At 42.4% G+C, this 17892-nt stretch overlaps 1 protein-coding gene and 1 long non-coding RNA gene across 13 annotated transcripts in view; one reads left to right on the top strand and one right to left on the bottom strand.

The window, feature by feature from the left end:
* LOC143787775 (uncharacterized) overlaps positions 1-10380 on the top strand; it is a 61389-nt gene extending 51009 nt beyond the window's left edge. The window contains exons 3-4 of the long non-coding RNA XR_013218463.1: positions 6972-7077; positions 7886-10380. This is a non-coding gene — a long non-coding RNA (uncharacterized LOC143787775). The remainder of the gene's footprint in view (positions 1-6971; positions 7078-7885) is intronic.
* Positions 1-17892, bottom strand: part of SLC4A4 (solute carrier family 4 member 4) — a 375082-nt gene that overhangs the window by 204015 nt on the left and 153175 nt on the right. The window lies entirely within an intron of this gene.

The following is a 17892-nucleotide window of genomic DNA, read 5'->3' as shown; positions in this document are numbered from 1 at the left end:
TTAGGGGAAATTCATCAAATTCAGTTTTCAAAAGAACTGCTCATCTCTACAGATGACATAATTCCTTCACAAAAACAGTCATCTGATCTATGATACCGGTCCTCATTGCAACATATGATGCCTTGGCCTTTATAATACCTTCCTCTGGACTGTCGGAGCCCATCAATAGATTTTCATTGAGGTGTCGCCATTGAATACCATTTTAGTTTCTCTTTTGAACTAACATGCAGGAGAAATGAGCATCTTTTTAACTACATTATAGTATGTACTCAGACACTACATTTGAGTTGTGGTTAAAACTCCATGAAAACCACATTTAATAAAACAGCACACCATTTCAACATGATTTGTTGGAGTTTTGTGTTGTGGTTTTAAGGATAAGTTCCATTGATGAGTTTGTTGTGACGCTGCCTTTTTTTGCAGTGAAAAAAACACAGCGTCTTAGGCTATTTTTCCATGGTCCGAAATGGCAACACTTTGAATTCAGTAGATACCCGCTCCGTCCAAAGCGCTGCCAGCTTTTGCACGCACGGTGATTCCACATGTGTTCATGCGGAATCACCGCATCCTATACATTGGACTGTGTAATATATCTTGCAGAGACTAAGCATCTCCGCAAGATAAATAGACGTGCTGCAGTCTATAAAGACGCACCGCATGTCCGGTTATGCAGGTCTGCCACCTGCATCTTTGAACGCATAGTGGAGATGGGATTTCATAAAATCCCCTCAACTATGCTGTAACATCTGGACGCTGCGGATTGTACGCTGCGGCTGTACGCAGTGTGCAATCCGCAGCATTTCCTGACTATGGAAACATAGCCTTACAGTTACAGCAAACTGGGTGGGATTTATAGAAACATCGTGCACACTGTGCTTTATTTTTCGCACTGTGTAACCTGACCTGTGCTACGTGTTTGAAGTCCTCACCGTGTCAATTTCTCCTGTGTATACGCTGAGTTTTCTGTGTGGATTTCTTCCATAGAAATTACATTAGGTGCGGAAAGCTCGCAGCATTTCCACTGTGATAACCCTTTAAAAAATGCATGTAATCCGCACTTGATTGTATCAATAGAGTAGTCACAGCCACATACCAAAAAGTATAAAAAACAAAGCAATTTTATTTAAAACATAACACACCAAAAAGAGAGAAACCGCAGAGTTAGGCCGGGGTCACACTGGAGAGAAATACCGACGAGGGAGAACAACAACAACGCATTGCACTCGGACCAATGTTTCTCTATGGGGAAGCTTCCATCAGCCGTATATTTCTCGGCCGTATTTAACAGGCTGAGAAAATCGCAGCATGCTGCTATTGTTAGCATATTCCTCCGAAAATACACCAATGGAAGTCTATGGGGGTGACAAAGTAAAAAAGTAAAAAAAAATTCCCCACATGTGTGTAAAAAAAAAATAAAAAAAATATCCTAAATAAAGAAAAAAAAAATATATTATTCCCATAAATAAATTTCTTTAGCTAAATAAAATAAAAAAAACAATAAAAGTACACATATTTAGTATCGCCGCGTCCGTAACGACCCAACCTATAAAGCTGCCCCACTAGTTAACCCCTTCAGTAAACACCGTAAGAAAAAAAAAAAAAACGAGGCAAAAAACAACGCTTTATTATCATACCGCCGAACAAAAAGTGGAATAACACGCGATCAAAAAGACTGATATAAATAACCATGGTACCGCTGAAAACGTCATCTTGTTCCGCAAAAAACGAGCTGCCATACAGCATCATCAGCAAAAAAATAAAAAAGTTATAGTCCTGAGAATAAAGCGATACCAAAATAATTTTTTCTATAAAATAGTTTTTATCGTATAAAAGTGCCAAAACATAAAAAAAAGATATAAATGAGATATCGCTGTAATCGTACTGACCCGACGAATAAAACTGCTTTATCAATTTTACCAAACGTGGAACGGTATAAACGCCTCCCCCAAAAGAAATTCATGAATAGCTGGTTTTTGATCACTCTGCCTCACAAAAATCGGAATAAAAAGCGATCAAAAAATGTCACGTGTCCGAAAATGTTACCAATAAAAACGTCAACTCGTCCCGCAAAAAACAAGATCTCACATGACTCTGTGGACTCAAATATGGAAAAATTACAGCTCTTAAAATGTGGTAACGCAAAAAATATTTTTTGCAATGAAAAGCGTCTTTCAGTGTGTGACAGCTGCCAATCATAAAAATCCGCTAAATAACCAGCTATAAAAGTAAATCAAACCCCCCTTCATCACCCCCTTAGTTAGGGAAAAATAAAAAAATGTATTTATTTCCATTTTCCCATTAGGGTTAGGGTTAGGGCTAGAGTTAGGACTAGAGTTAGGGCTAGGGTTAGGGTTAGGGCAAGGGTTAGGGCTAGGGTTAGGGTTGGGGCTAGGGTTAGGGCTAGGGTTAGGGCTAGGGTTAGGGTTGGAGCTAGGGTTAGGGCTAGGGTTAGGGCTAGGGTTGGGGCTAGGGTTAGGGTTAGGGCTAGGGTTAGGGCTAGGGTTGGGGCTAGGGTTAGGGTTAGGGCTAGGGTTAGGGCTAGGGTTGGGGCTAGGGTTAGGGCTAGGGTTAGGGCTAGTGTTACGGCTAGTGTTAGGGCTAGTGATAGGGCTAGGATTATTGCTAGGGTTAGGGCTAGGGTTAGGGTTAGGGTTGGGGCTAGGGTTAGGGCTAGGGTTAGGGCTAGGGTTAGGGTTGGGGCTAGGGTTAGGGCTAGGGTTAGGGCTAGGGTTGGGGCTAGGGTTAGGGCTAGGGTTAGGGCTAGTGTTACGGCTAGTGTTAGGGCTAGTGATAGGGCTAGGATTATTGCTAGGGTTAGGGCTAGGGTTAGGGTTGGGGCTAGGGTTAGGGCTAGGGTTAGGGCTAGGGTTAGGGTTGGGGCTAGGGTTAGGGCTAGGGTTAGGGCTAGGGTTGGGGCTAGGGTTAGGGCTAGGGTTAGGGCTAGGGTTGGGGCTAGGGTTAGGGTTAGGGCTAGGGTTAGGGCTAGGGTTGGGGCTAGGGTTAGGGCTAGGGTTAGGGCTAGTGTTACGGCTAGTGTTAGGGCTAGTGATAGGGCTAGGATTATTGCTAGGGTTAGGGCTAGGGTTGGGGCTACAGTTAGGGTTGGGGCTAAAGATAGGGTTAGGGTTTGGATTACATTTACAGTTGGGAATAGGGTTGGGTGTGTCTGGGTTAGAGGAGTGGTTAGGGTTACTGTTGGGATTAGGGTAAGGGGTGTGTTTGGATTAGGGTTTCAGTTATAATTGGGGGGTTTCCACTGTTTAGGCACATCAGGGGCTCTCCAAACGGGACATGGCATCCGATCTGAATTCTAGTCAATTCTGCGTTGAAAAAGGAAAACAGTGCTCCTTCCCTTCAGAGCTCTCCCGTGTGCCCAAACAGGGGTTTACCCCAACATATGGGGTATCAGCGTACTCAGGACAAATTGGACATCATCTATTGGGGTCCAATTTCTCCTGCTACCCTTGGGAAAATACAAAACTGGGGGCCAAAAAATAAGTTTTGTGGGAAAAAAAATATTTTTTATTTTCACGGCTCTGCGTTATAAACTGTAGTGAAACACTTGGGGGTTCAAAGTTCTCACAACAGATCTAGATAAGTTCCTTGGGAGGTCTAGTTTCCAATATGGGGTCACTTGTGGGGGGTTTGTACTGTTTGGGTACATCAGGGGCTCTGCAAATGCAACGTGACGCCTGCAGACCAATCCATTTAAGTCTGCATTCCAAATGGCGCTCCTTCCCTTCCGAGCTCTGTCATGCGCCCAAACAGTGGTTCCCCCCCACATATGGGATATCAGCGTACTCAGGACAAATTGGACAACAATGTTTGGGGTCCAATTTATCCTGATACCCTTGTGAAAATACAAAACTGGGGGCTAAAAATCATTTTTGTGAAAAAAAAAAAGAATTTTTATTTTCACGGCTCTGCGTTATAAACTGTAGTGAAACACTTGGGGGTTCAAAGCTATCAAAACACATCTAGATAAGTTCCTTAGGGGGTCTACTTTCCAAAATGGTGTCACTTGTGGGGGTTTTTAATGTTTAGGCACATCAGGGGCTCTCCAAACGCAACATGGCATCCCATCTTAATTCCAGTCAATTTTGCATTGAAAAGTAAAATAGTGCTCCTTCCCTTCCGAGCTCTGGTATGCGCCCAAACAGTGGTTTAATCCCACATATGGGGTATCGTCGTACTCAGGACAAATTGCACAACAACTTTCGTAGTCTAATTTCTTCTCTTACCCTTGGGGAAATAAAAAAATGGGGGCGAAAAGATCATTTTTGTGAAAAAATATGATTTTTTATTTTTACGGCTCTGCATTATAAACTTCTGTGAAGCACTTGTTGGGTCAAAGTGCTCAACACACATCTAGATAACTTCCTTAAGGGGTCTACTTTCCAAAATGGTGTCACTTGTGGGGGGTTTCAATGTTTAGGCACATCAGGGGCTCTCCAAACGCAACATGGCGTCCCATCTCAATTCCAGTCAATTTTGCATTGAAAAGTCAAATGGCGCTCCTTCCCTTCCGAGCTCTGCCCTGTGCCCAAACAATGGTTTACACCCACATATGGGGTATCAGCGTACTCAAGACAAATTGCACAACAATTTTTGGGGTCCAATTTCTTCTCTTACCCTTGGGAAAATAAAAAATTGGGGGCGAAAAGATCATTTTTGTGAAAAAATATGATTTTTTATTTTTACGGCTCTGCATTATAAACTTCTGTGAAGCACTTGTTGGGTCAAAGTGCTCACCACACATCTAGATAAGATCCTTAGGGGGTCTACTTTCCAAAATGGTGTCACTTGTGGGGGGTTTCAATGTTTAGGCACATCAGGGGCTCTCCAAATGCAACATGGAGTCCCATCTCAATTCCAGTCAATTTTGCATTGAAAAGTCAAATGGCGCTCCTTTCCTTCCGAGCTCTGCCATACGCCCAAACAGTGGTTTACCCCCACATATGGGGTATCAGCGTACTCAGGACAAATTGTACAACAAATTTTGGGGTCTATTTTCTCCTGTTACCCTTGGTAAAATAAAACAAATTGGAGGTGAAATAAATTTTGTTTGAAAAAAAGTTAAATGTTTATTTTTATTTAAACATTCCAAAAATTCCTGTGAAACACCTGAAGGGTTAATAAACTTCTTGAAAGTGGTTTTGAGTACCTTGAGGGGTGCAGTTTTTAGAATGGTGTCACACTTGGGTATTTTCTATCATATAGACCCCTCAAAATGACTTCAAATGAGATGTGGTCCCTAAAAAAAAAATGGTGTTGTAAAAATGAGAAATTGCTGGTCAACTTTTAACCCTTATAACTCCGTCACAAAAAAAAATGTTGGTTCCAAAATTGTGCTGATGTAAAGTAGACATGTGGGAAATGTTACTTATTAAGTATTTTGCGTGACATATGTCTGTGATTTAAGGGCATAAATATTCAAAGTTGGAAAATTGCAAAATTTTCAAAATTTTCGCCAAATATTCATTTTTTTCACAAATAAATGCAAGTTATATCGAAGAAATTTTACCACTATCATGAAGTACAATATGTCACGAGAATCGCCAAGATCCGTTGAAGCGTTCCAGAGTTATAACCTCATAAAGGGACAGTGGTCAGAATTGTAAAAATTGTCCCGGTCATTAACGTGCAAACCACCCTTGGGGGTGAAGGGGTTAAAGGGAACCTGTCACCCCGTTTTTTCAGTATGAGATAAAAATACCGTTAAATAGGGCCTGAGCTGTGCTGGACAATAGTGTATTTTGTGTACCCTGATTCCCCACCTATGCTGACGAAATACCTTACCAAAGTGGCTGTTTTCGCCTGTCAATCAAGGTGGTCTGGTCAAATGGGTGTGGTGACATCGCTGTTTCTTCCCCCAGATCTTGGTTATCCTTCCGTTGGTGGCGTAGTGGTTTGCGCATGCCCAACTGTCGAATCCACTGCGCAGGTGAAGAAAAAGAGCGCGATCTGCGCTATTCCCCTGGTTATCAGTGGGGGCGGCCATCTTCCTGAGGCCGCGCGTGCGCAGATGGAGATCGCGGTGGCCATTTTTCTGAAGCCGAGATGCGAACTCGGCTTCAGAAAGATGGCCGCCGCGATCTCCATCTGCGCACGCGCGGCATCCCGCAGCCATTTTCCTGAAGCCCCGGGCAGCAGAGCACTCCATCTGCACACGCGCGGCCTCAGGTAGATGGCCGCCCCCACCGATAACCAGGGGAAAAACACAGATTGCGCTCTTTTTCTTCACCTGCGCAGTGGATTCGGCTGTTGGGCATGCGCAAACCACTACGCCACCAACGGAAAGATAAGCAAGATCTGGGGGAAGAAACAGCGATGTCACCACGCCCATTTGACCAGACCACCTTGATTGACAGGCGAAAACAGCTATTTTGGTAAGGTATTTCGGCAGCATAGGTGGGGAATCAGGGTACACAAAATACACTATTGTAATGCACAGCTCAGGCCCTATTTAACGGTATTTTTATCTCATACTGAAAAAGCGGGGTGACAGTGAGACACATATATATATATTTATATTTAAATGGGACCTGACATATATATATATATGTATATATATATATATATATATATATATATATATATATATATATATATATATATATACAGACTGTATTTATGTTTCCACGAATATTTGATCCCATGGATCCATTATATGTCCATTTTGCAAGCCGGCGAGATAATCTTGCCGTACGGATGCCATAGGGATGACACACGGATACTTTTAGGAGAAAAAAACCAATCACATTCTCACATTGACTACGGATCGCTGTTCAGGAACTTTTCTGCGTATCTCGGCTGTAAAAAACGGACCATATTTTTATAAGTTAGGTCCGACCTCGGCCTAAAACCACAATAAAAACACAAGTAAAAAAAATGCACTCAGCAAATGCACGCGCAAAGTAAATTAGATTTCTGAAATCTCATGATAATGCTGCTTATTTTTTTCTTTGCAGATTTGAACCATCAAAGCCTTTTTTCAGGGTCCTCCCAACCCTCTGACTTTTGCACAAACATCTGCTACAAACACTCAACAGATGCACATACTCAAAAAAACAGAAGGTATAAAATCTTACTTATTGATTGGAGAATTGGAGAGTTTTTGCTCTAAAAATTTCTGAAAATAGTCATTGTGAACATACCTTTATAGTGAACTTGAATTATTAATGTTACTAAAACTATGCTTGCCAGAATGTAAGCAATTAGTGCAAGCTCTGTACAGATACTGATACTGCAAGAAATGTAAAGCAATAAAGACAGCAGAATTATGAATTTAGCTCTGGAGAGCAAGATAACTAATGAATGTATGAAATAGGTGATTATATATATATCACAATCATCTATAGATTATTTCCAATATTTACATTCAATCAAATATTTGCCAAGGAATTCCAAACTTGGGCACTGGCAATATGCAACCATGACAGTTTTTATTATAATTACAGTTGAAAATTGAGTAACTATTTTTAAGATTTCAAGAATGAATACATCTAGATAAGATTGCCTATCATACTGATGTTCTCCTACCTTTAGCAAGAAACAGAATGAACAGATTTCTATGATTACAGTACAGAAATATTAATTGTAATACAGGAAATATTCCAGGTAACGAGCATGCCTCTCGCATGTCACGCTGTAACTATCTCCTAATACAGTTAAGTGTATTTATACTGCTGCCTAAATCGGAGCTCCAGCTGCCCTCCGCACCCAATACCAATTCTTGTCCACAACTGTTCCGCCCGCATATTAGTAACGCCTGCTTAGCATCTGTGACTTAGGCGAGCCCACTTCTAGATGAAGCTTTGTAAATACATTGCATGTAAGAGATGCATTGATCTTAGTTACAATGTTTTCCATTCTATTCTAATAGGCATAATATGGATTTCATAGCACGGACTTCCAGTTCCCCTGTGGCTTTTTGGCAGTGAATGGGTCAAGCTTCCTATTTTGATAATCTATAATGCGCACATGTGGTCAGAAGATTACAGAGATTGTCTAGTACTGCTTGCAACACATTAGGGCATTAGTCTCCGGGCTTATCCAACAGCATGTCTCTTATGTAGCCCAAAGCAGAGCCGTGCAATAGTCCACTCCATACTACAAACCTGCCTGAGTGTAGGGCCAAACAGGGCAATACGGTGACGCTACGTTCCCATGATGAGCTTTTGGTGAGTTTCTGATGTTACAGAATTTCTACACTCATTATATCAATTAGGTTTTTTGTTTTTTTTTTATTGCGTTTTTGTGTGTGTTTTCTTTAACATGCGTTTTTATCGCGTTTTTGACACTGTGGTTTTTGTCTATTGTTGGTGTGTCATGCTTTCAATAAAGTTTCTTTGTTTTTTGCAACTTCATGGTATTTGGCTTTGACAAAACTTTATTGACATACTTAGGTACAGATTACATTTTTTTATGCTTTTCCTCAGCGGAAAAACACTAAAAGGGTTGTCCGGTCCAAATCAATAAGTCTGTAGTCACTCTGTGTGACTACAGACTTATGAGTTCACACAGTGCACAGTGCTTCACCGGTTTCCGAGCCAAGACTGGAGGGTATGTAGGAGTCATACATACTCCCGGCCAGAGCCCATGCAGTTGGCATGGGCTTGCTCTTTACACTTGTATGGAGAGAGGCCGTGCCCCAACTAGGGATGCGGCTGTCCAGTGGGCATGGCCACCAAGATGGAAAGTGTATGGAAGTGAGGTCACACCTACTGGCCTGGAGTATGTATAAGGCCGGCATCACACTGGCGTTTTAAACGGCCGAGTGCAATGCGATAAAAAATCGCATTGCACTCGAACCAATGTTAAGCTATGGGGCAGCTCCCACCAGCCGACTTTTTGTCGACCGTTTTCCTCGGTTCGTGACAATCGCAGCATGCTGCGATTGTCTCGGACCGAGGAAAACTCTCGGCTCACTCGCACCCATATAAGCCTATGGGTGCGAGTGAGACAACGCACATCACTTGGATATCATCCGAGTGATGTGCGTTATAAGCAGACCCCAGCATTGGAGGAGATGGAGAAATTCATTTCTCCGCCTCCTCCACAGCTGTGCTCCGATCCTCCCTGTGCGAGAGAATCGGAGCACAGACGCATGACACTCGGGTCCTGCTCTGCTGCGAGCAGGAGCCGAGTGTCATTAGCATATCGCATCCGATGCTCTCGCATCGAAGGAAATATGCCAGTGTGACGCAGGCCTAACTCAAACATACCGTCCATTCCCAACTCAGAGCAGCACACATTCATAAGTTTGTTGTCACACAGAGTGACTGCTGACTTTTCAATTTGGACAGGTCAACCCCTTTAAAGTGCTTGTGCCTTCTCTACCTGTAGAATTTTATTGGAAAATCCACATAAAAAAAACAAAAAAAAGCACAATTGACACGTTGCAAATTTGAAACACGCACCGCAAGTCAGTTTCTTCTGTGTAAAAAAAGAAGCACAGCAGGTATGGGCGTGGAACTGGAAGACTGTGTTTTTGACTCTGCGTAAAAAATGCAACAAAAGCCTTTAGATTGGACAGTGCCTAGTTTGGAGTGTTTTCATTCAGAATGTGCACTTTCTTTTCACTTACTCAGCTTTTTTTTTTAAAGTGGAATAAACATGCTCAAATGACTGAAAAAATGACCACCAACGAATGAATAGGAAAAGTCTTTCAAAAGTTTTTGAATGCTATTTTCAAGCAAGTTTTGGAGTGGACTTGCTCCAAAAGACTCTTTTAAAAACTCTTGAGAAAAACACCCTGCAGCTGCAAAATACAGATACAGTGCCTTGCGAAAGTATTCGGCTCCCTGGAACTTTTCTACTTTTTCACACATATCATGCTTCAAACATAAAGATATCAAATGTAAATTTTTGGTGAAGAATCAACAACAAGTGGAAAATAATTGTGAAGTTGAACGAAATGTATTGGTTAATTTAAATTTTTGTGGAAATTCAAAAACTGAAAAGTGCACTATTATTCAGCCCCTTTAACTTAATACTTTGTTACTCCACCTTTTGCTGCGATTACAGCTGCAAGTCGCTTGGTGTATGTCTCTATCAGTTTTGTACATCGAGAGACTGAAATTCTTGCCCATTCTTCCTTGGCAATCAGCTCGAGCTCAGTGAGGTTTGATGGAGATCGTTTGTGAACAGCAGTTTTCAGCTCTTTCCACAGATTCTCTATTGCAGCCTCAGGAAGATGGCCGCGCCCACCGATAAACCGCTGAATAGCGCAGATCGCGCTCTTCTCCTTCAACTGAGCAGTGGATTCCCCTGTTGGGCATGCGCACACCACTATGCCACCAACGGAAAGATGACCAGGATCTGGGGGAGAAACTGCGATGTCACCACGCCCATATGACCAGACCAGCGTGAGTGACAGCCCAAAACGGCGACTTTACAAAGGTATTTCGGCAGCTTAGGTGGGGAATAAAGGCACAAAAAATACACTAATGTAAAGAACAGCTCTGCCCCTATTTAACGCTATTTTTATCTCATCTTGAAAAAACGGGGTGACAGGTTCCCTTTAAAGGGCCACTGTCACCCCCCTCCAGCCATTATAAACTAAAAGAACCACCTTGTGCAGCAGTAATGCTGCATTCTAACAAGGTGGCTCTTTTAGTTTTAGGTTCAAGTATACCCCCAAAAAAGCGATTTGATACTTAGCCATAATTGGTGTCTCTATCCACGTAGGCTGGTCCTCCCTCCCCAGCTCGAAACGCTCCTCTGCCATCACTCACATCTTCTTGGTCTTTCTGCGCCGCCCCCTCAGCGCTGTTTACGTTTTCAAACCGGCGCCTGCGCTGTGTAGTACTGTTCTACGCAGGCGCAGTGTGAAAGCCTGGCTTGGACGGCAGATGGCCAGAGCTTACTGCGCCTGCGCAGAACAGTACTACACAGCGCAGGCGCCGGTTTGAAAACGTAAACAGCGCTGAGGGGGCGGCGCAGAAAGACCAAGAAGATGTGAGTGACGGCAGAGGAGCGTTTCGAGCTGGGAAGGGAGGACCAGCCTACGTGGCTAGAGACACCAATTATGGCTAAGTATCAAAACGCTTTTTTGGGGGTATACTTGAACCTAAAACTAAAAGAGCCACCTTGTTAGAATGCAGCATTACTGCTGCACAAGGTGGCTCTTTTAGTTTATAACGGCTGGAGGGGGGTGACAGTGGCCCTTTAAGGCTAGGGTCACATTGCGTTTATGGCTGAGCGCTAACGGACTGCGTTGCACGGGGAAATTAACGCCGTGCAACGCGTCCATTAGCGCTCCCATTGCACACAATGTTAAAGCGCATTGCTAGCGCGTGTCATTTTCGGCACGCGCTAGCGATGTGCCGGTCTTTTGTAGCGCGCCTCGGACGCTGCTTGCAGCGCCCGAGGTCCGTTCCCCGCTCTCGCAGATCGGGGATCTGCTCTAGCGGGGACGTTTAACGCGACCCCGAAAAAGACATTGCGTTAGCGCAATCCACTAGCGCTTAGCGCTAAACGGATTGCCCTAACGCAATGTGACCCTAGCCTTAGCCAAAACCAGGAGAGGAACAATTAGAGGAAAATTATAATAGAGACTCGTCACCACTTCTGCATTTATCACCCACTCCTGGATTTGGCTTACAAATACTGAGGTAAAATACTGACCAAATACTGAACGTGTGAACGTGGCCTAAGGCCGCTTTCAGAGGAGCAAAATATGGGTGCCCACAATACGGCTGCAATATCCAAAACTAGCACATTTCATTAGAACTGTAGTAGGCACTAGACCGATAGATATAGCCATATAATTATCACTTACTGTTCAGTGTGATCTTGTTTAAGGAAAGGTTGTATGCCTTAAGTTTTGTCAAGGACTCAAGATAATAATTGCACTTCAAAGCTTCCAGTAACGCAAGTTAGTGATCATGCATTTCAGTCATGCTGGATCAGACTCAGCAAGCTCGCCACCCACCCCACCCTCAAATTACCGATTGTTAAAATATTGTGCCACCCACCCACTGCTTTATGTTATGTAATCTGGCTGACATACTTTAACTATCATATTATTCCTGGGAGTTCATTTTGAGATTCATAATTCTATTTTTCTAAGAGTGTTAAAAATATAAAGAGAGAGCGAAAACAACTGTACAATATATGCAAAACATTCAAAGCGGTACTGCAGTGTGCTTTACTTCTACGGTGCGCTGATTCTGATAAAGGTAAAGACAGAAATGAGGCTTGATCTGTACTGATACTTCAGCTTTGATAAAAAGTAAGAGTAAATCCATAAAGATAAAAAAGCAAATTCACTGTTTATAAAAAAAAAAATGTATTTCATTTCAGCAATATTCGATTTGTATGTTGTCCAGGTGTGCTGTAATCAGGCAATCGTATATTCAATCCCTGTGTTGTTCATGGGTGCCATATTCTGGGAATCGTATATTCAATCTCTGTTTTGTCCATCTGTGCCATATTCAGGGAATCGTATATTCGATCCATGTGTTGTCCAGGTGTGCCATAATCAGGCAATCGTATATTCGATCCATGTGTTGTCCAGGTGTGCCATAATCAGGCAATCGTATATTCGATCCATGTGTTGTCCAGGTGTGCCATAATCAGGCAATCGTATGTTCGATCCATGTGTTGTTCATGTGTGCCATATTCAGGCAATCGTATATTCGATCCATGTGTTGTCCAGGTGTGCCATAATGAGGCAATCGTATATTCGATCCATGTGTTGTCCAGGTGTGCCATAATCAGGCAATCGTATATTCGATCCATGTGTTGTTCATGTGTGCCATAATCAGGCAATCGTATATTCGATCCATGTGTTGTCCAGGTGTGCCATAATCAGGCAATCGTATATTCGATCCATGTGTTGTTCATGTGTGCCATATTCAGGCAATCGTATATTCGATCCATGTGTTGTCCAGGTGTGCCATAATCAGGCAATCGTATATTCGATCCATGTGTTGTTCATGGGTGCCATAATCAGGCAATCATATATTCGATCCATGTGTTGACCAGGTGTGCCATATTCAGGGAATCGTATATTCGATCCCTGTGTTGTTCATGTGTGCCATATTGAGGCAATCGTATATTTGATCCATGTGTTGTTCAGGTGTGTCATATTCAGGGAATCGTATATTCGATCCCTGTGTTGTCCATGTGTGCCATATTCAGGCAATCATATATTTGATCCATGTGTGGTCCAGGTGTGCCATATTCAGGCAATCGTATATTCGATCCATGTGTTGTCCAGGTGTGCCATATTCAGGGAATCATATATTCGATCCATGTGTTGTCGATGTGTGCTATATAAGGGAATCAAATATTCGATTCATGTGTTGTCCATGTGTGCCATAATCAGGAAATCATATATTCAATCCGTGTCTTGTTCATATGTGCCATATTCAGGGAATCGTATATTCAATCCATGTGTTGTCCATGTGTGCCATATTCAGTCAATCATATATTCGATCTGTGTCTTGTTCATGTGTGCCATACAACACAAGGACCAATTAATGCCAATCCACACTAGCATGTGCTCGTTTAGTCTGATCTACAGGCCAGACCAGTGCATGTAAGTAGGCAGCCCTTGTACATGGAGCATGTAAGGGGTTGCAAAGAATGTAAAGATCCCCATCATCCTCTCGGTTCAATGTTGATAATTGCGTATATTTACTATCTAATGTGCATAACGTTATTTACCTATTGTTTCTGTGTGTATGGTGAATAAGGGAATGTGTAGTAAACTTTTGGGGCCACTAGAGGGGGCTCATTAGGAGCACATAGTATAGGCCTAGTAAATAGTTAACGTAGGAGGGGCCCACTGGGATAAGTGTAGTGAGCTTCATGTCTGTAGTCAGTGGAGCCTGGGAACTGAGACAGGCCAGGAGGGCCAGAGAGCCCAGGCAGTCCCGTAGGGCCCTAAAGCCTGGGGCAACATAGTGGGCCCCACAACACTCTAACAGAGAAGCCCAGCCGTCCAGAGTCAGCTGGTCAGAAGTGCAGCAAAGATAGCAGCAGTGAAAAGAAGCAAAGACAGCAGCAGTGAAAAGAAGTAGTGAGAACAGGAGCTATCACAGGAGTCACAGCATGACAGTATGCAGGTTGCTCAGAAAATGTGGCAGCTTACTACTTGGGCAAATGCCCTCTTGTCTGAGACGAAAAGGACGAGGGAACTCCTAAGGGTAATCAAGCCAGACAGGCAGGACGCTGCGATACTGTGTGGGATGGGACATCCCGGGAACACCCCTGAAGGACGCAGGGAAAAGCACAGGGAAAGAGAAGGAAATATCCTGTGTAGAACCTCATGTTGATGTTGTAACTGAAGAAATAAAAGAAACATGCTGTGTGGAACCTAATGTTGATGCTCCAAAAGACATGGATGTGCTGAGAGAACAAACCAGTAAAGCTATCTGTTTTAAGTTGAACATGAACTCTGTCTCTATTTGTGCAACTACACCAGCATAAGTACTTTGGCCGCTCAGATGGGACCCTGACGGTGCAGATGATGTAGCTGAAGGTACACTAAAAAGAGGACATTGTTTTCATGTGGCGGGAGGCCAGGGCATGAATAAGCAGATACTAAGGTCCTGGCCCTCCCTCACAAGCACACAAACAGCCATGTCCACATTTTACAGTGTCTCACTACTCTTAACTTAAAGGGGTTGTCCTTTTCAGAAAATCTTTGTCCTCATGTGAACTTTGTTGGAAAAAAAACGAGCTTCACTCACTATCCATGAGTCCTGTGCTGAGTCTCTACTACTGCTCCTGGTGTCCGGTATTGGCTGTGAGGCTGACATCATGTCGACAGCACAGCAGCCAATCAGTGAGCTCTACTCCGATAAGACGGAGTGCCTCACTCAGAACCGCTGAGCTCACTTACTGGCTGAGGCGCAGTTAACATGATGTCAGCACTTCAGCAAAACTGGACACGGGGAGCAATGGCAGAGACTAAGCACTGGAAAAAGAGTCAAGAACTGGGGCACACTGCCTTTTTTTCCAGCATCAAAAACTGATTGGGGTAAATTAAACTTAGTAGCCCAATGGACTGTTAAGAAGGGTATGTCCAGCAGGCCCTTTCTTCTACAGTTGGGTTGACCATTATATAAATTAATATAATAGCTAAAAAGAAGAAAGCAAATAATAATTTCCTGACATGAAACAATGAATCAAAGTGTAATGTGTCTTTTAGCACATGAAAATATTCAGCAAGATCAAGAATATTGCAACACAAAGAGTAGTTTATCTTGTATCAACAGGCAATATGGGAGGTGCCCATAGGTGAAGACAAGAGATTACAAAATAATTTGTTTATAGCACTTAGCAAAGGTGCAAAATCATTTTGGTGAAACCATGTAATTCCCCTGTGTAAACCAGCCATAGTCAACATCTATGTAACTGAAGAGCTGGACAGGACTTTTAAGCACAGATTTCTATTAGTAAAAAAGTAACCTAGTAATGTCATAGAAAAGAATCATTGAAGTCTATGTTCCCACGATGAGCCTTTGGTGAGTTTTTGATGTCGCAAAATTTCTGCACCTATTACGGTATTTAAAATAATTTACTTGCATGTTTTCATTGCGGTTCTTTTAACATACTTTTTATCACATTTTTGACCCTGCTTATTTTGTCTTTTTGTCACATATGAACAAGTAATTTTCTCATGCAAATTAATAGAGCCATTGTTTTGATCATTATATAAGCATTTTTTTGCCCCTTTTCTTAGCAAACCTGTTCAGAAAACATCGGAAAAAGATGAAGTGTGAACATAAAAGCCAAGAATATGGTACAAAAGAGAGCAATGGCCCTTTTTTCTCAAGATTACTAGTGTCCCAGTGCCTAAACCACCACTAAAGCTATTGTCTGACCTGCCTGATTAAAGGTTGATACCTCATTAAAGGGAGCCTGTCATGAGGATTTGAGAACTTAATGGCTTGTATGTACGGGGGCTTTCATGTTGATGAAATCCAATCCTTAATTGTAGAAATCCGTTTCGCAGTTTCTGACAAATCCAGAGTTGAAATTGAATGCAAATAAGATGCAAGTGCTTTGGGGTGGGACGTTCCTCTGTCCTTGATCCCTGTTCCTCTGTCACTGCCTGCCTCTGGTCTCTGATTGACAGGTTACTGAAGCAAGAATGACTTGTCAGTCAGACAGAGGAGGCAGGCAGCAGGCGGGGAGTAGGGAAGGGACAGCAGGAGAGCTGCAAGTAAAATGTCCCACCCCAAAGCACTCGCAGCTCATTTTCATATGATTTCAATGCTGAATTTCTCTGAAAGTGCAAAATGGATTTCAATAATCAATATATGGATTTAAGCACCATGAAAGCCCCTGTATGTACATGTAGTTTGAGGTGTAATATTGTAATGACAAGTTGACTTCAATTACACAGGATCCCAGTGAAATATGCAATTGCAAAGAAAAATGCTCAAGACATACTATTCCATTAAAACAACATTTGTTCCTTTTGTAGTATAAACTGACCCACAAATAGGTAATAATATGGAGGCAGGAGATTTCCTGAGAATGCCCTTTTTATGGTATGGTGAGACGAGGTGGTGCTGCCAAGCCTCACTCTAATTCCTCATTGAAACGTTATTTTTTTTGCATCTGAGAAAAAATTACTGTTTTTCATCCATGTGCTGATACAGCTATTTTTATCAATTTTTTATGTGTCTATTATTATTGTTTTTTCTCATATGCAAAAAAATAAAATCCAAGCTCCTACCAGCCATTAATCAGTAAAAAACTGACAACACTTGGAAGACACAAGGAGGACATCAGCGTGCTGTCCGTTTTTCACTAACTTTAAATGTGCAGGTTTTGGTCCATGACTCAAATAAAAAACTGATTTGTCTCCTTTTTTGCAGTGCAGGTACCCTATTTTAATAGTATTTTACTGTTCCACTGAGTACAATATAGAACGGTGCAGGAAATAATAGTGCAACCTTCTTCTGCAATGGCTTCCAGAGGTCAACTCTCCTGAAGCTACTGGATCTTCTTTACATCCAAGACCTTCTTTCATTTTGTAATCTAAATCCAATCTGAATACTGAGATACAAAAGTTTCCATTGCTTTAATTTAATCTACTCGTAATTATTGTGTGGGCAGTTTACTATACTTCCTGATCTCTGATGTTTGTGCAGATAATTCTGGGGTAGTGTTATTACAGGAACTGACAAACATGCTAATGTTACACCCATATGGGAAGTTTCGTGTATTCTACCATCCCTTCTATTGACCTACAAAGCCCTGAACAGAGCTGGCAGCAAAGATGACATGTACGATTGTTCACCCTGAGATTTGCACTGGGTTTCCTAAAGCTTATTGTAAGTGGCTGGGCAAGGAGCCACAAAAAAAAACAAAAACATTGCCAACATTGTAGGACCATGTACATCGGAACTAGAGTAGCTTGTTCACATCCAGGCACTGACTCAGTGGCACAATGTAGTCAGTAACAATACATATGTTGGCTAATTGGTAAAGTGACCCTCCTTTTTTATCTTTTTCATACGGTAAGCATATAAGAGATTATCATCTTACTATTACTACTAGTGATGAGCGATTGTGCTCGTTACTCGAGATTTCCGAGCATGCTCTGGTGTTCTCCGAGTATCTTGGGTGTGCTCGTAGATTATGTTTGTGTCGCCGCAGCTGCATGATTTACAGCTGTTAGACAACCTGAACACATGCAGGGGTTGCCTGTTTGTTAAGGAATCCCCACATGTATTCAGGCTGTCCAGCAGTTGTAAATCATGCAGCTGCGGTGACACAAACATAATGTATCCAGGAAAAAAGAAAGAAAAAAGATCACCTCCGCACAGCTGCAGCCAAACTAACCACCTAGCATAACAATCAAATAATGCTGAGTCCCACACGGCAGCTCCAGTGGTGCAGTATCCAAGGAAAACAAGACCA

Source organism: Ranitomeya variabilis, chromosome 1, assembly GCF_051348905.1.
Source record: "Ranitomeya variabilis isolate aRanVar5 chromosome 1, aRanVar5.hap1, whole genome shotgun sequence".
Classification (NCBI taxonomy): domain Eukaryota; kingdom Metazoa; phylum Chordata; class Amphibia; order Anura; family Dendrobatidae; genus Ranitomeya; species Ranitomeya variabilis.
Note: the sequence above shows the minus strand (reverse complement) of the source record. Positions and strands in the feature narration are given on the sequence as shown.